A 19,925-nucleotide genomic window follows, 5' to 3' on the forward strand; every position below is an offset into this window, starting at 1 on the left:
TGGGTGGATGTCTCCCTGCATGTGAATGGACATGCTTGTGAGTTTACACGTTGAGTGTGGATGCGAAAGCGGGAATGCAAGGTCACATGCAGCGCATGTAGTGTGGGGGTGGGTATGAAGGTGTGCTTGGCTGCAAGTGTGCTGAAATACGTGTGCTGGTCTAGAGCCTTCAGGCTCTCTAATGCTGGGTCCGTGGGCCCCGTAACTGTGATTGTGGTTGATACTGCAGAGTCTTTCCCCTGAGTCAGGCCTCGTTTTTCCATGCATCACTCCAATTAATCTCGTCAATCTTAGGAGGTGAGATTGCAATAATATATAATGATCTTATGAGCTATTGTCCCTATTTTACAGATGGAGAAACTGAGATGAAGATGAGTGAAGTGACTTGCTCAGGTTACCCAGCCAGGAGGTAGCAGAACCAGGGTGGAGCCCAAGCTGTCGGTCCTCAGAGGCCCACTTTACCATTTCTACAAGCTGCTCATCAGCAATGCCAAAACCTCCTGGTGAGAAAGTGCCCTTGGCACATTCAGGGCTGGCCTGGATCAGGGGTTCTCTTGTGCTAGATGGGAAGGGACTGTCCCTAAGCTTTGGAACTTGGGACCTAGAGCTACACACATAGAAAGGTCACAGAGAAGTGAAACGAGGTAGCTCGTATTTATCCAAACACCCGAAGAGTTTGGGCCAGAGCCAGGTGAGGCCCCGTCATGAGCACTTGTTATGTTTCCTGCCCCTGAAAACAACAGCCCAGCATGGACATTTGTTCCAGACTCTCCTGGGCCAGTTTCTCAAAAGCTACTCACAAGCACCTGCTCCTGAAGGGGGCTGGGGTTCCAGCTTGGAGACCTGCATGTTGCCGGGAACCAGCAGGTCCCTCCCTGAGCCCTGAGCACCTGTCAGATGCAGAACCACCAACTTGCATTCCTGCCTTTCCTCTTGCATTGAGGATTCGGGTTGCCGTGTAAAATACCCAACAAAACACAAAAAAAACCACGGCTGGCACGGTGGCTCATGCCTGTAATCCCAACACTGGGAGGCCCAGGTGGGCAGATCCCTTGAGCTCAGGAGCTTGAGACCAGCCTGGGCAACATGGGGAAACCCCATCTCTACAAAAACTACAAAAATTAGCTGGGCATGGTGGTGTGCACCTGTAGTGCCAGCTACACAGAGGGCTGGGGAGGGAGGATGGCTTGAGCCCAGGAGGCAGAGGTTGCAGTGAGCCCAGATGGCACCATTGCATTCCAGCCCAGGTGACAGAGCCAGACCTTGTCTCAAAACGACCACCACCACCGGGTCCCTCAGAACCATTTTCCCCACCATTTGGAGATGGACTTATCTTGGGATTAGTAAGCTCGAGTGCCTCTTGGGCAAGTCACTTCACCTCTCTGAGCTTCCACTTCCTCATCTGTAAAAATAAGGACAACAATACTCGCCACGTGGGTTGTGGTGAGAAATAAATGAGATAATGAAGGTGGAGGCATCCACACCATCAGGCAAATAGGATGAGTGTGCTTAACAAATAGAATCTGTTAGTGCCATTTTTATAGCATTTGCATCAACAGGCTGACATCATTTCTCCGTGTGACCGTGGAAAAGCAGTTAATATTTCTGGACCTCCATCTCCATCCCCACAGAGACTCTTTGGAGCTTCAATACTTCTTTCCTTTCTCCTTTCCTTTCCCCCTTCTTTCTTTCCTCCCTCTTTCTTGCTTGCTTTTTCTTTCCTTTCTTTCTCTCTCCCTCTCTCCTTTCTTTCCCTTCTTTCTCTCTCTCTCCCTCCTCCCCCTCCCTCTCTCCCTCTCTCTCTTTCTTTCCTTTCCTCTCTTTTTTTCACTTTTTAAAAGTGGACAATTCAGTGAGTTTTAGTATATTTACAGAGTTATATATTTACAACTATTACCACCATCTAATTCCAAAAGAAACCTCATACTCATTAGTAGTCACTCCCCAAACTCCTTTCTTTCCAACTTCTGGCAACCACTAATCTACTGTGTGTCTCTTTGGATTTGCCTGTTCTGGACATTTATGTAAAAGGCACCATCCAGAATGGGGTTGTCGCCATGTGGATTCTTTCACTTGGCGCGGTTTTGAAGGTTGTCTATGTGGACGCGTGCATCAGTACTTCACTCCTTTCCTAAGGCTGTGTAATATTCCACTGTACGGATAGACTATGTTTTTCATTCATCAGTTGATGAACATTTGGGTGACTATTAGGAATAACGCTGCTGCGGACATTTGTACACAGGGTTTCATGTGGACATGTGTTTTTAATTCTCTAGGAGTGGGATTGCTGGATCCTGTGGTAACTCTGTGTTAAACAGGCTGTTTTCCACAGTGGCTGTACCACTTTACATTCCCACTAACAGGGTATAAGGGCTCCAATGTCCCCACGTCCCCACCAATACTTATTATTGCCCATCTTTTTGGTTATAGCCATCTTACTGGGTATGGAGTGGTATCTCATTGTGGTTTTGATTTGCATTTCCCTAATGTCTAGTGATGTTAAACATCTTTTCATGAGTTTATTGGACATTTCCATATCTTCTTTGGAGACATGCCTGTTTAAATCCTTAGCCCACTGTTTTATCCTTTTGATTTTAGCCGACATGTACTGAGCACCTCCTGTGTGCCAACATACACGGGGACAGGAAAGGGCACACAAAACCAGGGGCTCTGCCTGGGGCACGAAGGCCTACCCTACCCTGCTGTGCTTCCCAGGGCTGCCACATGGGAGCACGTGTGTAAAGGAAGGAACACTGGTTCTAAAGGAAAGAAGGTACGGCCTGGACAAAGGCCTCGGGTTTCGGAGTCTCTGTGCAATCCACCCTCCCAGAGGCCTGCCCTGCCATACCCAACACCAGTGTCATTGATATCTGACAGCTAGAAGCTACCCACACATGGCAGCCACCAAGGCCACCAACAGAGAAGGCACCCCCTGGATATGCACCCTTGGGAGTCCCAGTTTAAACCCACCACCCAGCCAAGGCCAGCCTTTTAGTCCCCGGTCATCTGCAGGCAACTCTGCAGGATGAGTGCTAGAGACAGTACAGGAAGACAGAAGGACCCTGTTCTGCCCCACTGCTGTGTGCCTTATATGTGTCCCTTGACCTCTCTGAGCCTGTTTTCTTATTCATGAAATGAATAGCACAATCTCTTGAGGCAGTTATGAGGCTGCAATGACTCTTGCATGCAGAGAGCATTGCACAGGTTGGGGCAGAGGAAATGTTCACTGAAGAGAATGCATTATTTCTTTTGTCACGTAAAAACTGAGAGGGACAAGATGATCTATAAAGGCTCTACTCCTTCATAAAAAAGAGCAACATTAAGGAGCCAGGCGCACCCTCAGGTCAGATGGAAGAAGGAAAGAGGGAGGTCAGACTCCCTGAGACACAGCCACGTTTATGGGGAGCAGCTGCCCTGAACTCCAGGGTTACCCAAAAAGGATTTCAGATGCAGTGGCCCTGGCTCAGGCTACCAGACCATCTTGGGAAGCCCTGCCACCTCTGTGGCTTTCTGGCCTCCATCCTGGCTTGGCCTCAGCCCTCCCAGCCCACACCACAGCAGCCAGGAGTCTTCTCACTGATCCGCCGAGCTCATGACTGAGAGGAAATATGTTTCCAGATAAGATGAAAATAGATCCTTCTCCAAATATGCTCATCATAGCTAAGAAAAATAAATAGAACCAAGAGGGAAAAGAGAACAGGGAGCAACCATCAGAGGAGGCCTGGCCTGGGGAGCTGGGAGGGGTGATCTGCCCAAGGATCGGGGTGGAGCTTGTGCTGCAGAATAGGGTACGTAAGTGTGTGTGTGTGCGTGTGTGTGACCAATTGAGTTTGCATGACTACGTGAGCGTGCAGGTGGGACAGTAAATGTAAGTGTGTAGATGAGTGTGAGTGTGTGAGTGGGTATGTGTGCATTGTGTGAGGGTGTGTGCCTGTAGGAGGGTGTATATGCTGGTTGAGCATGTGAGCATGAGTGTGAGTGTGTTAATGCACATGTGAGTCAGCCGAATGTGTGTGAGCCTGTGCCAGCGCTAGTGATTGTGTAAGCATTGTGTGGGTGTGAGTGATGCAAGTTAGCGCATATATGGCAGTGTGCAAAGGAGTGTGTGAGTACAAATGTATGTGACTGTGTGCCTGTGTTCATAAGGGTGTGAGTGTGCACATGTGTAAGAACGTGTATGAGTGAGGATGTATAGGAGTACATGTGTGTGTGTTCACCTGTGTTGTGTGGTGTGCTTGTGTGACCATATATGGGCAACTATATGTGGAGGGTGTGCATGCAGGTATAACTCTGTGTGTGTGTATGTGTGTGTACGTGTGTGTAAGAGAGTATGTGAATGTGTGTGCATGGACTGAGCATGTGTGTGCATGTGTTCCTGTGAGTGCTGTGGTACTATGTGTATGTGTGCCCTGAGTCATGTGCTTGGGGAGGTGGCCCCATGGGAAGGGAGGAGGGAGAATTCTCTAGGCTTACTCACTCATGGCCCAGGCACAGCCAATCAGAAAATATTTCAAAATAGACCTGCTTGCATTTGTCGCAGCAACTTTCTGCTGCCCAGCAGCCGGAAGGCTTCCTAGAGTCGCAGCTTGGCAGGGACCTCTCAGAGGCACATAATGTTGGAACTCAAAGGGGTCTTGAAGCTCATCTCCCCAAAGACCTCATGCCACAGGTTGGGAGACTGAGGCCCAGGGTCACACAGCTGTTGAGGGCAGAGCTAGGCTTAGAACTCAGGCCTTCTGTCTAGTGTTCTTGTGCCTCCTGCCAACATACCCCTTCTGCCTTACTGGCTGTCATTCATTCATTCATTCATTCATTCATTCATTCATTCATTCAGCAAATGTTTACCAGTCTCTATTAAGTGCTGGGCTCCAAGGTACAGACCCTGCCTCAAGGAGCTTTGCTCCCAGTGTGGGAAGGTGGGCCGAGTATTCTAAATCCTGATAAGTACTCTGAAAGCAGGAAGACAAGGTGATGTGATCTCAAGGCCTGCTTCAGCTGGGGTCAGGGAGGGCCTCTGCAGAGTGACGCTGCACCTGAAGCCAGGTGGATGTAGCCAGCACCTCACAACCAGGCATCCAGACCCATGTCCTAATCAGCCCTGTAGGAGCTGATGGAGCAGTCAGAAGTGCCCCAGGTCAGGAGGCCTCCGTCACTCCCCTAATGCAATTCTGAGGAGAATTGATGGAGAAAAGTCTCTTCTTTGTGGGTGCTAAAGGAATCCTCCTCAGAGAAAGCCAAAGTTGGGAAGCAAGTGGGTCCCGAGGCTGCCGTGGCCCAGGAATCACCACTGGGGATGTGGGGAAAGTGTCACCTTCAACTCGTGCCCTGAAGCTCTGGTCCAACCCTCATGAAAATCATAGTCACCACTGATGTTAAATAATTGTAACTGCTAGGCCAAGCGTGGTGACTCATGCCTATAATCCCAGCACTTTGGGAGACCGAGGTGGGTGGACCATGAGATCAGGAGTTCGAGACCAGCCTGGGCAACATGGTAAAACCCCATTTCTACTAAAGATACAAAAAATTCGCTGGGCATGGTGGTGCATGCCTGCAATCCCAGCTGCTCAGGAGGCTGAGGCAGGAGAATCTCTTGAAACTAGGAGGCAGAGGTTGCAGTGAGCTGAGATCGTGCCATTGCACTCCAACCTGGGTGACAGGGTGAGACTCTGACTCAAAAAAAAAAAAACAAAAAAAACCTGTAACTGCTGACATTAGTGAAGCCTGTAGCCTGTGTCAGAAATGGGTTAGGGGCTTCAGAAGCATTATTATTATTATTATTATTTCGAGACAGAGTCTCACTCTGTCACCAGGATGGAGTGCAATGACATGATCTTGGCTCACTGCAACCTTCACCTTCTGGGTTCAAGCAATTCTCCTGCCTCAGCCTCTGGAGCAGCTGGGACTATAGGCACTCGCTACCATGCCCAGCTAATTTTTGTATTTTTAGTAGAGACAAAATAAAAATAATTTTTGCATTTTTGTACTTTAGTGGAGAAAAATTTTGTATTTTTCACCATGTTGGCCAGGATGGTCTTGATCTCTTGACCTTGTGATCCGCACACCCAAAGGCCAGAGCCTCTGAGTACATACCCAGCCCCACCTGCCTGTGTGACTTCATATCTCACTGATGTGGGTGCTCCTGGTTACCCTGGCCCTGGCAAATCACCCTGCCTGCGCTTGGAGCTCCTAATGACTCAGCCTCAGGACCTGCCACAAATTGTAAATTATGCCCCCCTTTGCAAGGCACGATCAACGACAGAGTCCTAAGAGCACCTACTGAGCCCCAGGAGCACTGGAGCCTTTACATGCATGATCTCAGTCTTCACGAGAACCCTCCAAGGTCAGGCTTATGTGTCTCATCTTACAGGCAGGAAGGTAAAGGAACTGGCTGAAGGTCATGCAACCGTAGGAGAGGATCAGGTAATCTGACCCCACAGGCAGAGAGTCCCCCGTGCCTTCCCCTGGGGGTGCTGGTCAAGAGCTCAGCCTGCTTCACCTCATTTAAGCCCCCACATCAGTCCCTTCCTCCCGCCACCAGCCTTGATCTATGCAGGGCTCAAATTCATGCCTTGGCCATGCTACAAATGACAGAAAATCCCCGACCTTTGAGGTCACTCGCGAACACTTGTAACCCCAAATATTGAAATGGTAAATGCCAAAGGTTGTCCACGTCTGCACTTCAGGGCAGTGAGAGATTCAATGCAAAATAGCACAGCCTCATCTTAGAGTAAGGACCCTGGAAAAGTGGCTTGACCCTGCAGAGCCTGTTTCCCCATCTATAACGGGGCTATACAACAATGCCCACCTCATAGGCTTGGAGTCAGGTAAAACCAGCATAACATAATGGTGTCTGGCACACAGCAGATACTCAGTAAGGGCCTATCGGTTTGTTTAAAATTGGCATCACGTCCCTGAGGAGTTGGTGCTGTTTGAAGTCTGGATGATGGGATGGAGATTTCAACTTCCTGGTTTCTGGAGCATTGCTTGGAGGAACTCTGTCCTCAGCTGTCTTCCCAATCCCCTGGCGATTGGGCTTAGCAGGCACTGGGCTCTCCCTCTGGACACTGTAGAGGCAGAGGGGCAGCAGCACAAGCCCCAACTTCTCCAGCTTGCAGACAAGCCGGGCGGGGGAAGCAGCAGCTTTTCTAGCCAGCTGTGCCCCCGGGCCTGCAGTCAGGGAGGGAAGTAGGTGCCCAATGGGGAAGTTTCTGCCACAAACACCCGGTTGAGAAACACGGTTGGGAAAATCCAGCAGGCTGCTGATCTCTGGTGTGGCTCGTGCATACTACTGCCTCCTCCCTTTGTCCCTCCGGCCTGGGGGTGGTGGTAGCTTCTTGCTGGTGCTACTTTCTGGGTTGCCTTTCCATTCCCTTTATAGCTTCTCCACTCTTTCATCACTTGTACAATGGAGTCCCTACATTCAGTTCCTTCTATTTGAAATACCTAGAATGGCTTCTCTTTCCCTATTGGGCCTTGAAGTCCGGAGAAGTGAAGTCGGTCCCCGTTCCTTTGCAGAGCTGCCTTCCTTACCCTGGCTCTGTGCTAATCTTTTTGCCAGCTGCCTCCTCCTTCGTGGAGTCCTGTCTAAGATTGCAGTGGATTTAAGGAACCTCATCAACTGATTGTTACTAAAGTACTACTGACTGATAACTTGTGTCATGTGGGAGAAGCCAGAACATCACGGGGCCTGTCCAGGGGAGTCTGAGGCCACAGAGGAGATGCAGTCACAGCTGGAAATACTGCCTAAGGTATCTCTCTTCTCACCTCCCTCCATTTTCCCCTACAGGCCAAACTAGGCCACGTGGCATGGGAATGCAGCCTGAAGAGGCTGGGCTCCTCTGCCATGGGCAAAGATCAGAGCAGGGGAAGGATGAAGAAGGATTTGAGGCAAACAGGCCCAGGACGGGCACATTCCCCTTCTGTGTACTGTGGCAGGGGATTGGACCAAATGGTCTTTGAGGACTCCGGTTCTCTGATAGTCTACAGATCTAGGACTCTTAGGGCAAGGACACAATTTCCCTGGGTTCTGTCCCAATTCTGATCTCATGTGGCCTTCTGATATCTCCTCTCTCTGGCCTTAGTGTGCCTGTCTGTTCAGTGGAGGAGTTGACCAGCCTGGTCCAACATGGCCATGGACGAAGACCCAGGTATGTAAACTGATTGCTTATCCAAGGTCCTCCCAGGAATCTGCTGCCCTCACCATCCCTGACCAGTGATGCCTTCTCCATTCTGCTGTCCCAGACTGGTGCTGTAGTACTATGCCTACTTCTTTTTATTTTTCTTTTTAATTAATTATTTTATTTATTTATTTATTTATTTATTTATTTATTTATTTATTTATGAGATGGAGTTTCGCTCTTGTTACCCAGGCTGGAGTGCAATGGCGCGATCTCGGCTCACCGCAACCTTCGCCTCCTGGGTTCAGGCAATTCTCCTGCCTCAGACTCCCGAGTAGCTGGGACTACAGGCACGCGCCACCATGGCCAGCTAATTTTTTGTATTTTTAGTAGAGACGGGGTTTCACCATGCTGACCAGGATGGTCTCAATCTCTTGACCTCGTGATCCACCCGCCTCGGCTTCCCAAAGTGCTGGGATTACAGGCGTGAGCCACCGCGTCCGGCCCCAATTATTTATTTATTTTTAAGATGGGGTTTCACCATGTTGATCAGGCTGGTCTTGAACTCCCGACCTCAGGTGATCCACCTGCCTTGGCCTCCAAAGTGCTTGGATCACAGGCATGAGCCACCATGCCCAGCCTCTTTTTATTTTTTTTTGAGATGGAGTCTCACTCTTGCTTAGGCTGGAGTGCACTGGTGCGATCCCAGCTCACTCCAACCTTCACCTCTTGGGTTCCTGCGATTCTCCCACCTCAGTCTCCTGAGTAGCCAGGATTACAGGCATGCGCCACCACAACTGGCTGACTTTTGTATATTTAGTAGAGATGGGGTTTCGCTGTGTTGGCCAGACTGGTGACCAAGTCCCCAGTCGCTGTGTTGTCTCCTGACCTCAAGTGATCTGCTCACCTGGGCCTCCCAAAGTGCTGGGATTACCGACATGAACGACCATACCCTGCCATGTGCCCACTTCTCCCCATAGCTGTGAGCCCATCAGCTATGGGCCCAGACCTGCCATCCTGTGAGGCCAGGAGCAACTCCAGCTGTCCAGGGTCCACCTTTTGCCTGGGGATAAAGAGCCCTTTCCCCTCAGAGGACTAGGAGGCACCTCCCGGCCTTGGGCAGGGGTCCCCTTGAGCCCTGCCCTATCTGTCCAGGACTCCTCTTTTCTTCCTCTCCAGGAAAGAAGAATGGACCAGTTTCTAGAAAAGTTTCTAGAAAGACTCCAAAAGAGGTACAGACCGTAAGAGACTGCTGGTCTCCCTCCACGGGAGCTGAGGCCACACCCTCCCAAAGCTTCTGCAGACTCTCAGCTCTCAACCCAAGTAGGTTAAAATGCACCTACTTCCTGCATTATAACACTTTGGAATCACTTTATATGAGTTAAGATGTGCTACAGTTGACAGGTTGTCCTAATATTACATTTTGCAGATGTTTAATTAAACATGCAGGAATTTCAAGCCTCCCGTGACTGAACTCAGCTCAGGCCTTGTTCTGTGTGATCTCAATCTATTCTTCAAAATCGTATTATTATTAACCCCATTTTACCAGGGATAAAACAGGACGCAAGATCTCCAACACCTAGTTGAAGGCCACACAGCCAGGGGCCTGGTGGGATAGCACTGGCTGCTCTGCCTCTGCCCTGGTCAGCCTCTCTAGTGCCTCCCTGCCAACCCTCCAGTTCCTGGCTCTTCCCTGGGCTGCCTAGGCCAGGGGCTTGAGGCCTGTGAGGCTCAAGTCTCTCTAGGAGAGTGAATAGTCTGACCTGATGGACCAGAGCCGTCCTCCTGGCCCAGTTAGGAGCATGGTGCCAGCACCCCAGCACCCCTCCCAGGGGTGAGCTGCAGGGCACATAGTTTACCTGCCAGGAGCCCGGAGTAGGAAAGCAAACACCATAAATCATCAGGATGCCTGTGTAAATATTTTATAGCTGGGACAGTAAATAATGCAGCTCCCTGGACACGCCCTGCCCAGTTCATCTGTCTCACATCCAGCACCCAGGACAGTCTGTCTGGTCCTCTCTCTTACCTTGTGTTTTTAAAACAAATGCTGTGGCCCAGTGCTGAGCGCTTTCACACGCGCATCTTCACTGACTAGCCTTTGCTCAGGCCTGGAACAACTTTCTCCCTCCTCCTTCAGGAGTCACCTCCTCCTGGAAGCTTTCTTTGATTTACTGAGTGGAGTCAAGGGTTCCTCTGGCTCTCAGTCCCTAGGCTTCCCCATCTGGGCTCTGCTCACTCTGCACGGTCATTTCTTGGCTCCTGTTATGATTCCTGGTGACTAGTGTGCCCTCACTCTGACTGTCAGCTCCAAGAGAGCAATCATATCCCTAGAGCTGAGGGCAGAGGTTGGTGTATGCAGGTGCTCAACAAATAATGTTGAAGGATGGAATAAATTACCTTGCTTAATCCTTAAATAAGTCTGTGGTATAGGCATTATTATGTTTATTATTTCTATTATCCTTATTTTACGGGCAAGAAAACAGGTCCAAGTGGCAGTACTGGGATTGATCTCGGTCTGCCTGGCCCTGAGTCTAATGCTTCCTCAATAATCCATCTGGGAAATTGCCTCTCCCCTGATTCTGCCTAGGGAAGCCCTCCACCCCTCCCACAGGCCCTGGTACCCAGTGGGTGCTAATCCACATGTTTGAATGGCTGGAAAGGGCAAGAGAGAAGTCAGGCTTTTGTCCTTGACCTGGGAAGGAATGCACAGTGGGCACCAGGGGAGCAGGAGGCTGGGTAAGGGGACCAGTGATTCCAAGGCCCCAAAGCAGCTCTGAGAAGACATGTGTCTGGGGAGGGTTTCAGGTCCTGGATGGAGGCAACTGTGGAAGGTGCTCTGATGCAGCAGCCCAGACGCCTTCCCTCCAAAGGCACTGTGCTGCTCTGGGGCCGCGTCCCTAACCAGGCTATTGCAGCCTTGCAGGAACCTGAGACAGAAGACAGATGATCCTGTCTGCCTTCTCCCCATCCTGTGTCAGGCGTTGAGAACGAGGACAAAGAAATCAGGGCACAGGCTGTGCAAGGGGGGACCGGACAAGGACAGCTTTGCGCAAGAAGTCCTGGCCTGACCTTGGCCTCAATGCTTGGCAGGAGGTAGGGTGCAAAAGGAGGGCCGATGGGTTTCAACTGATGTATCAATTCCAGCTGGTCACCATTGGCTCCCTGGAGCTATGTTGAGAAGGATTCTGAGCTGTATCCCTCCAGGCTCAGCAGGAAGCGCTGTGATCACTTAGCAATATCTGCCTCAAGCACAGAGGTGGGTACAATAGCTCACCTAGGAATTTGCCACCCCTTCCTTCTACCTTTCCTCAGCTCTCAGCAGAATAGGGATTCAATAAAGGTTTGTGGATTCATTGTTGGCTAATGAGGTCAGTGCAGAAGTCATTTGGAGTTACCATTCTCTGCATAGCTGAGAAATATGAACACATGGCCTATTTACTGTTGTCCCTGAAAGAACCAGAAAGGGAAGCAGGGAGAATAGAAATTGACAGACCCCAGCTGGGCATGGTGGCTCGAGCCTGTAATCCCAGCACTTTGGGAGGCCGAGGCGGGTAGATCACAAGGTCAAGAGATCAAGACCATCCTGGTTAACATGGTGAAATCCCGTCTCTACTAAAAATACAAAAAATTAGCTGGGCATGGTGGCGCCTGCCTGTAATCCCAGCTACTCAGCTGGCTGAGGCAGGAAAATTGCTTGAACCCAGGAGGCGGAGGTTGTGGTGAGCGGAGATCGTGCCATTGCACTCCAGCCTGGGTAACAAGAGCGAAACTCCGTCTCAAAAAAAAAAAAAAAAGAAATTGACAGACCCCAAATGAGAAGTCAGTGAGATGCCCATAAGAACTTCCTAGCAGTATGGCAGTATGGACTGACCTTAGCCCAGGGACAAGGGAAGTCGCAGCTCAGCCATCACCAGTCAGCAGAGACGGGGAGTTTTTTAAGGCAAATTCCAGACAGCAAACTTGGCTAGGGCCCAGACAGTTTGTCTGTGTTGCAGGAGATGGAGCCCAGTAGACTCAGGGATCCCCACTGGGCCCAGGACAGTGTGGGTGGCACAAAGAGGTCCTGGGTGGAGCCCCTGCCTCACCCTCACACCAATTCCCACGCTGTGGGGTGGGGGGTGGGGAAATCTTGCATGGGCCACAGCAGGCAGCGACACACAGGTTCCCTCTGGGCTGAGAAGATCTTTTCAGGCTCCAGGGGAGGTGGCACGGCCAAGAGTGGCGGCTGTGAGGGAGCCAGACTGTGTGCCTACCCTTGCTTTCTGCAGTCTCTCGTTTCCCCCCACACATCCACCCATGAGGCCACACAGGCCAATTGCACAGGCTTCACAATTGGTGAATGAGCTTTCAGAAGGGAAACTGTCCTTCCCTGCCAGCTGCTGATGCCTCCATGCCAGTCACTTGTCTCACTCCACCCAGGCCAGTCACCAACCGTCTCACTCTTGCCTCGGTGGCTTTAGGGACAAGCTGGCCTAGTGGTTGGGAAGTCTGGCCCAGAATCCAGGGTACTGTGGGTGACCATGGGCATATCATTTAGACTCCCCGGGCTTCAGTATTCCCTCCTATAAAATGGGACTAATGATGGTACCCACATAGGGGCTTTGTGGGAGGCTTGTGAGTTAAGGAACATCAAGTGTTAGTTCAGGGCCTGGTAGGTAGTGAATGCTTGATATGTGGGGGCTGGAATTACTGTTCTTACTATGATTTGAAGCTGAGACTATACTCTCTTCACACCCTCTGCAGAGTCTGGAATCCACCCAGACCCCCAGGGACCACTACCAAGATCCGGAGGCCTGTAGGCTGATGGAAGGCCCTGGACCTGGGACTTGGAACACTCTCCACTAGGCCTGGTGCAGAACAAGACGGGCAGAGGCAGGGCTCCCTGCAGCCTGCAGCCATGGGTGTGCTGAGCTTGGGGCCATAGGCAGAGCTGGCCATCTCAGGCCACCTATAATTACCTTTTGGCAGTATGGGGCAGGGGCAGCAATTTTCAGGTTTTATTTTGATGCCCAGACAGTGCCTTTGGGTAGCCTAGTACCAGCTGGCTGCTGCCAGGCAGGACAAAGATAGAATTCTTCAGGGAGGAAGCCCTTCTAAGGAGGCTGACATCTGAGTGCAGGGTCCAGAGTTCAAGATCCCATGGTCTCTGCCAGGCGCAGTGGCTCACGGTAATCCCAGAACTTTGAAATTCTATCTCCATTTAAAAAATACAAAAATTAGCTGGGCATGGTGGTACATGCTTGTGGTTCCAGCTACTCAGGAGGCTGAGGTAGGAGAATCCCTTGAACCCAGGAGGCAGAGGTTGCAGTGAGCTGGGATCATGCCACTGCACTACAGCCTGGGCAACAGAGCAAGATGCCATCTCAAAAAAAAAAAAAAAAAAATCCCATGGTCTCCACAGACCTCCTCACTTTGCTTTTTTTTTTTTTTTGAGACAGAGTCTCACCAGGCTGGAGTGCAGTGGCATGATCTCTGCTCACTGCAACCTCCGCCTCCCAGGTTCAAGCATTTGTCGTGCCTCAGCCTGCTGAGTAGCTGGGATTACAGGCACACACTATCATGCCCAGCCAATTTTTTATATTTTTAGTAGAGACGGGGTTTTACCATGTTGACCATGCTGGTCTCAAACTCCTGACCTCAAGTGATCTGCCACTCTCAGCCTCCCATAGTGCTGGGATTACAGGTGTGAGCCACTGTGCTTACCCCACAGACCCCCTTTTTCCCAGTCCCTGGGGGCAGGGCTGCTCTGGGGAGCCTGGGTAACTGGGAGAGTCAATGGGAAGCAATGCAGGCCCTCTGGGACATGGCGTAGAGCACTCAGGAGGATCCAGGGGAGGCACAGTGTACTCTGTTCCTCGTCCTCCTCTGCTCTGTCCCCCTTGCCTCCTCCCCTTAGGAGGGAAGGCCTTCATCTTATGTGGAAAGAGGCTGGCAAAACTTCCACTGGGGTGGGGTGGAGTGTCTCGGGGGCCTATCCTGAGCCTGAGCCATCTCTGGAGGCCACACACTCTTTCTGGCTTGCACCTGGCACCTCCCACCCTGCTGACATGCCACGCCTCTTAGGCATAAGAATGCATGCACATATGTGTTTTTGCACACTCACCCAGCAGCAACCAGGGTGATGATAAAGGAAGACATGGTAGCTTTCCACCCAAAACTCCCTCATCTTGAAGCAGGGAGAGAAGGAAGTCCAGCTCCAGGTAGGAGAAACAACCACCTGTGTGCCTGAGTACTTATGGACTCCCGGCCATTAGCATGGGAGGCCTGCACCACGCTGCTTAATCACGCACCGCTGCTCCCTCTTCTCTTGGGCACATACCTGCCTGCTGCGTCTGATCCCCATGGCAGAGCCCAAATGTCTCTGGATCCCATAGAGACTTCCAGGGCAGGGCCTGCCAGTGCCCCTGGGTGCAGGGAGCCCCAGAAGTCCAGGCCAACCTCATGCAGCTTGACTTTCAGCCCTTGCCGTATGGAGGCCAAGGGGCAGGGAAGCCAACAAAATGCGGTCACCAAGGTTGCTGAGTGCTGTCTCTGGGCACAGTGATGCCAACCCAGGAAAGCTGGTCTCCACTGAGTACCTACTGTGTACCCAGCCCTCACAGGGCAGGAGTCAGGTGTGTGGTGGCCGTGGGGAGTGATCAGGAGGAGAGGACATGGCACTCAAGGGGTGACCTTGCAGCTAGGGGAGGAACAAAAACAAATAGGATCTAAGGCTCAACTGCTAAAAAGGATGGCTGCTGGGAGCCGGACACCTACACGCACAGGTCCTAGAACTGACAGTGAAGAAAAGGAAGGGTCTTCAAGGTGGCCAGGAACACCCTGTACTCACCCCTGAGTCTGCTGGCTAGAGTCCCAGCAGCCCATGATTAAGAGCTGAGCCAGCCAGGCTTGCAGAGCAAAGGTCAGAAGGGGAAAGATTTATGGAAAAGTCTCCTTGCACTCATACCCATGAGTGCCCTTTCATATGGGCACAGTTTGTGCTCCTGGAGCAGACTGTAGTTGGCCTTGCCTTGGGTATTTCTGTGGGACAGGGCAGCTAGGCATGTGGGCCAGTGGAGGTCTTGGGCTCTGAGTTTCCACTGTGCATCGGGTTGGGCATTGCCAGCACTCTGGTTCCTGCCTGATTGGCGCCAGAGACCTAGAAAGCATTCATATGAATCATATAGGTCATGGCTTCATTTTCTCACTCATATAAAGGTGCCTGGTGCACTCACACCTGCCTCCAGCCTTTGCTCTTACTGTTTCCTCTGCCTTGAGTGACCTTCCTCCAGATCTTCTCCCCGCCAGTTTCTGCCTGGAAAGCCCCCTTTCCTAGCTTCATTTCCCATGATCTTCACCACAAGCCCAAGCTTTTGTATGGTACCCAAGGCCCTTGTGAGTGTGAATCTTCAACTGGCCCCTGGGGCACCTGCCAGCAGTAACTGTCTCCTGTGAATCACATGCTGCAGCCCCTCAGCCTTCCCTAGAGTCAGCCTTGGATGCAGCGGCTCATTACCTTCAAGCCTTTGCTCAGGCTCTTCCTTCTGCCTGGAGCGGCTGCCTTGCCTTCCCTGCTTTCCCTGCCTTCCTACCACTGCCCACTAAGGAATTCCTTTTTGCTCTTCCTGGCCCAGCACCAAGAGCACGTTTTTGGTAAAGCCTTCCCTACTTTGTTGGCCCTCACACAGAAATTTTTTTTTTTTTAGACAGAATCTGTCATCCAGGCTGGAATGCAGTGGCGTCACATTGGCTCACTGCAACCTCCGCCTCCCGGGCTCTAGCCATTCTTGTGCCTCAGCCTCCTGACCAGCTGGGACTACAGGCATCAGCCCCCACGCCTGGCTAATTTTTGGTATTTAGTAGAGACGGGGTTTTACCATGTTGGCCAGGCTGGTCTCAGACTCCTGACCTCAAGTGATTTGCCGGCCTCTGCCTCCCAAAATGCTGGGAAAACAGGCATGACCCACTGTGCGCAGCCATGCCTTAGGTTTTATACAGAGGGCTTGAGGCCATGCAAGCCTGTCCTACCCTAAAACATACCCTGAGAATAACAAATTAAAACATAATAACAGAGCTGGCAGTAATCCACTGAGTACTCACTCTGATCCAGGCACGCTGCTAGGTCCTCCTCTTGTCTACTCTCCATGAGCCTCTGCTAGCGGGAAGTGGGAGCCAGAGAGGGAAGGTGATGGGCCCACATAGCTAAGCAGCTGAGGTCCCTGACAGAAGACCAGCCCCCAGTAGCTCCAGGTGACTCCTGACCTTGGCCACCACTTTCAACACCTCTGGTAAGAATAGGCCCTTTCGCTCATGCCTTCTGACTCCCTCAGCAGACTCAGGCTCAGAGGCTTGGGCTGCCCCTCGGACTTGAGAAAATGAAGAGGAGGCCCTGGAAGGCAGTCACGCAGGCATGCCACAGCGGGGAGGCTCTAGGCTAGAATCTCTGTGGCAGAGGAAAGCAGGTGCTTGTGGGACTCCATCCCTTCCTCTGGTGAGCCATGGGCTGGAGTCCAGGCCGCTGTCTGGTCCCTGCCAAGCAGGTCTTGCAGTGTCCACCCCGTTCCAGTTTCTTGAGAAGTTGTCCTGGCCATGTCCCTGTCAGAACTGACTACCAGGCAGCAGAGCTGGCCCCAGAGCAGCATCCGTCTTCGTCTAGGGAAGGGGCTGAGACCATCTCTATGAACTCACCGCGTCCTGGACTCCTGCCTCAGCACCCTGCAACAGCCTGTGTGGCCTTGGGCTGGGCTTGACCCGAGCTTGTTTCCTCCTCTCTGGGATGAATAGGAATCGCTGCTTTACTCCAAGTGTAGGCAATTAGACAATAATGAGGTGGCTGCCCACTCCTGTCCATCCTCCCATCAGACCCTGTGCACACCTGGGAAGGAAGGCTGGCATCCTCTTCCTCCTCTCCCTTGCTCCATCAGTTGGTCCTCGTGACCACTGACAGCTGGGTCTTTCAACATCCCCCATTGTTTCAGAGAAGCTGAGCCACCTGCCTGAGGTCACAGCTAGAGCGGGCTGAGCCAGGAGGAGAAGCCTGCAGCCTGGGCACGCCTGCCTCTGAAGCTACCAGGTTTTCATCCTGACCTTCGTCCAGCCTTGCACAGTCGAGGGGTCTGGCCCTGCCACCTGGCCTTGGGTTCCCCTCTCTGAGCCTTGGTTTCCTCACCTGTAATCTGGGGTTGCTCTTACTCTGCAGGTTGCCCTGAGACTCAGTTTTTAATTGCTCAGCCTCTCCCTGGTAGCGGGGGTAAATTAATATCTATTGCTCCCATCACCTTTTCTGTGTAGCTGGAGCCGCAGAGACCGAGGTGGGCAGAGCCCTGCCACGATCCTGCAGCCAGTTAGAGGCAGGACTGAGCAGGCCCCCCTCCGCGGGTCCAGAATCTCCTCAAGCTCACTCACATTGTGCGTGTCCACTGGGGTCCCGTGGAAGCCTCAGTGCTGCCACAACTCACTACCTGGACACAGACTCTCACTAATGTTTGCCCAGGCCTACTCCAGCCTGGGAGGCACTTCAGTGCTTAGCCTTCTTCCAGAAGCTTCACCCTACACCCACCTGGGCCCCCCTTCAGATAAGACCCTGGAAGCTGGCCTGCCCCTCAGCTTTTAGGGTTTCCTCAGAGCTGGAGGTAGCCAGGGGACCTGGACCAGTGGTGGTGTGGAGTCCAGGCAATCCAGGGGAGGCAGATTTGGGGGACAGTTGGTGGTGCCAGCTCCCACGTGAAGGACAGGGCTGTAGGAGGCATCTTGATGCCCCCTGGTCACCCTGTTCTTTCTTCATCAGTGATTTGGGAGCTGAAATGGAGCATCAGATTGTGGCTTGGCAGCCAGACACGGATGGGTGGGGAGGCAGAGGGAGAAAGGAGGTCTTGGGTTGCATTGTGGGATGAAAGGCACATTTTACCCTCATGCCTGAGCACTCCCTATTCTAGCTTAAGGTTAGCCAGGGAGGCTTCCTAAAGGAGGTAGTAACCAAGCTAGAACCTACCAGAAGACTGAGAGGAGTTAGCTACGAATGGTGTGCTAAGCAGAGGGAAGAGCATGGGCAAAGGCCCAGAGGTGAGAAGTTGAAGGATGTTGTCTGGTAGGAACTGGAAGACCTTCCTTTTCCTGGAGCTCTGGGGCTGACGGGGACAGGAGGCAGAGGCTAGGTCACACTGGGCCAGATGGCCACAGCAAGACTTCGATCTTTATTCAGAGAGATCCGTGGTCAGCCTCAGGGCTGGAGAGTGAGTAGTCCTTGCCACTTTTGGAGGATCGTGTGGCTGCTGTGAAGGAAAAGAATTGTTGGGGGTGGGGAGGTGGTGTTCTGAATAGAGGAGAGCACCACAGACGGCCAGACAAGAGACACTGGGAGCCCAGGCCAGAACAAACAAATGAATTCAGAAGTCAGAATGGGGAACCTGAGACACCAAGGGGAGAGAGACCCGTGCAAGCTTCTGCGGTGAACTGGGGCCTGGCTGGGGTGAGACCATCGTGTGTGCAGGAGGTTGCACTTGGGGCCAGGGCAGAAGGCTGTCGCATGCAGGCCCACTGGGATCCTGCCTGGGGGCTGGGAGTCCTTTTCCCTCTCACCCTCCTTCTTGGAGAAAGGCTTCGGCCCAAGGTAAGAAAATTCATTCTTTTCTTCCTTTGCACCATGGCTGTGCCATGCACACCGACACAGCACATCCACAGAGGCTGTGGTTCCACTGCTGCCTGCCTTCTTCAGAGTCTGGGGAGCAGTGGAAGCTTCCTTGGGGCCTTCTCCTCTGGATTCCAGTGGCTTGGTATGGGTGGGATGGGAGGAGGGTTCATAAGGAACAGGAGGGAAGATTTGGCATTCCCACTACCCTCTTCCCTCCAAGCATCCCCACCACTACTGACACACACACACACATCAGCTGGCACCTAGCAGCACATACCTGAGCCCAAAGTCAGATTCCACAGAGCACTCCCGCCACAGCCCCTGCAGCCCAGCACCCAAACCCACTGACACTCCCCCACTTCGGCCCCGTCTCCACAAACAACCTTCCAGCCCTGCCTCCAGACAGGTACCTTAGGGTCGGAGCAGCCCACACACCAGGGAGCCACATTCCCCCTCCAGAAGACAGACCAGCATGTCTGACCTAGCAGCATAAGGGTCTCAGACTTCCTCCACACTTGGAGACCTCTGTGATCCTGGGCATGGTACCTGAAGCTGAGGCCTCAATTCCAGTGCCCACCCTGGCACAACTGTTAATAGATGTCAGAAGCTGGCTGGAACTGCCATTCCACTGGCCTGGAGTGGAGGTGTAAGAGGCCCCACATGGGCATACCTGAGGGCTTAGATTTAGTACCCCAGCCCTTGACCCAAATTCCACCCCTTATTCAGAAATCCCAGCCTTCTCCCTTCCCTCTACTGCCCTGGGATGACTGCCCAGTACCCATGGGCGCTGAGGGGCTGGCCTGGGAACTAACTGTGTTTCTGGCCCCAAGGTTCACCATTAGTACTGCCCAGGCCTGCCTAGTGGCCTGGCCATCTGCCACTGTGGCCAAGATGGTCACAGCCTGTGCCCGCAGAAGCCTGCAGGCAGAGGCAGGGCCCAGGCATGTGAAGGTGGTGGGGTGGGCAGAGCCTGAGGGTGAGACTCGTCACCCTGGGGAGGCTCCTCCCTGCCAATCTCTGCCTCTGCCCACTGCAGGCTGCTGGGCATTGAGGGAGGAGGCGTGTCTCTGCCAGGGGAGCTCATGGTCTGGGGGAGATGCAGCGCATGAAGAGCCCAGCTGCCTGTTCCTAGTGCTGAGCACAGAAATGGGCACTCTGCTTCCAACACTTTAATTTATCTTCAGAGCAGCCCCAAGGGC

At 52.4% G+C, this 19,925-nt stretch overlaps 1 long non-coding RNA gene across 3 annotated transcripts; it reads left to right on the forward strand.

Moving 5' to 3' along the window:
- Window positions 1–356: 356 nt before the first annotated feature.
- On the forward strand, window positions 357–9,998 carry LOC103788246 (uncharacterized). Of its 3 annotated transcripts, none has more exons than XR_004734413.2 (4): window positions 357–503; window positions 7,559–7,748; window positions 8,082–8,147; window positions 9,297–9,998. It is a non-coding gene; the product is annotated as an uncharacterized LOC103788246 (long non-coding RNA). The 3 variants fall into 3 exon arrangements; XR_614129.4 differs by lacking the exon at window positions 357–503 and adding an exon at window positions 3,676–3,788; XR_004734414.3 differs by lacking the exon at window positions 357–503 and adding an exon at window positions 6,092–6,420.
- Window positions 9,999–19,925: the final 9,927 nt, after the last annotated feature.

The sequence above is a fragment of the Callithrix jacchus genome, chromosome 15 (genome assembly GCF_049354715.1).
Source record: "Callithrix jacchus isolate 240 chromosome 15, calJac240_pri, whole genome shotgun sequence".
NCBI lineage: Eukaryota > Metazoa > Chordata > Mammalia > Primates > Cebidae > Callithrix > Callithrix jacchus.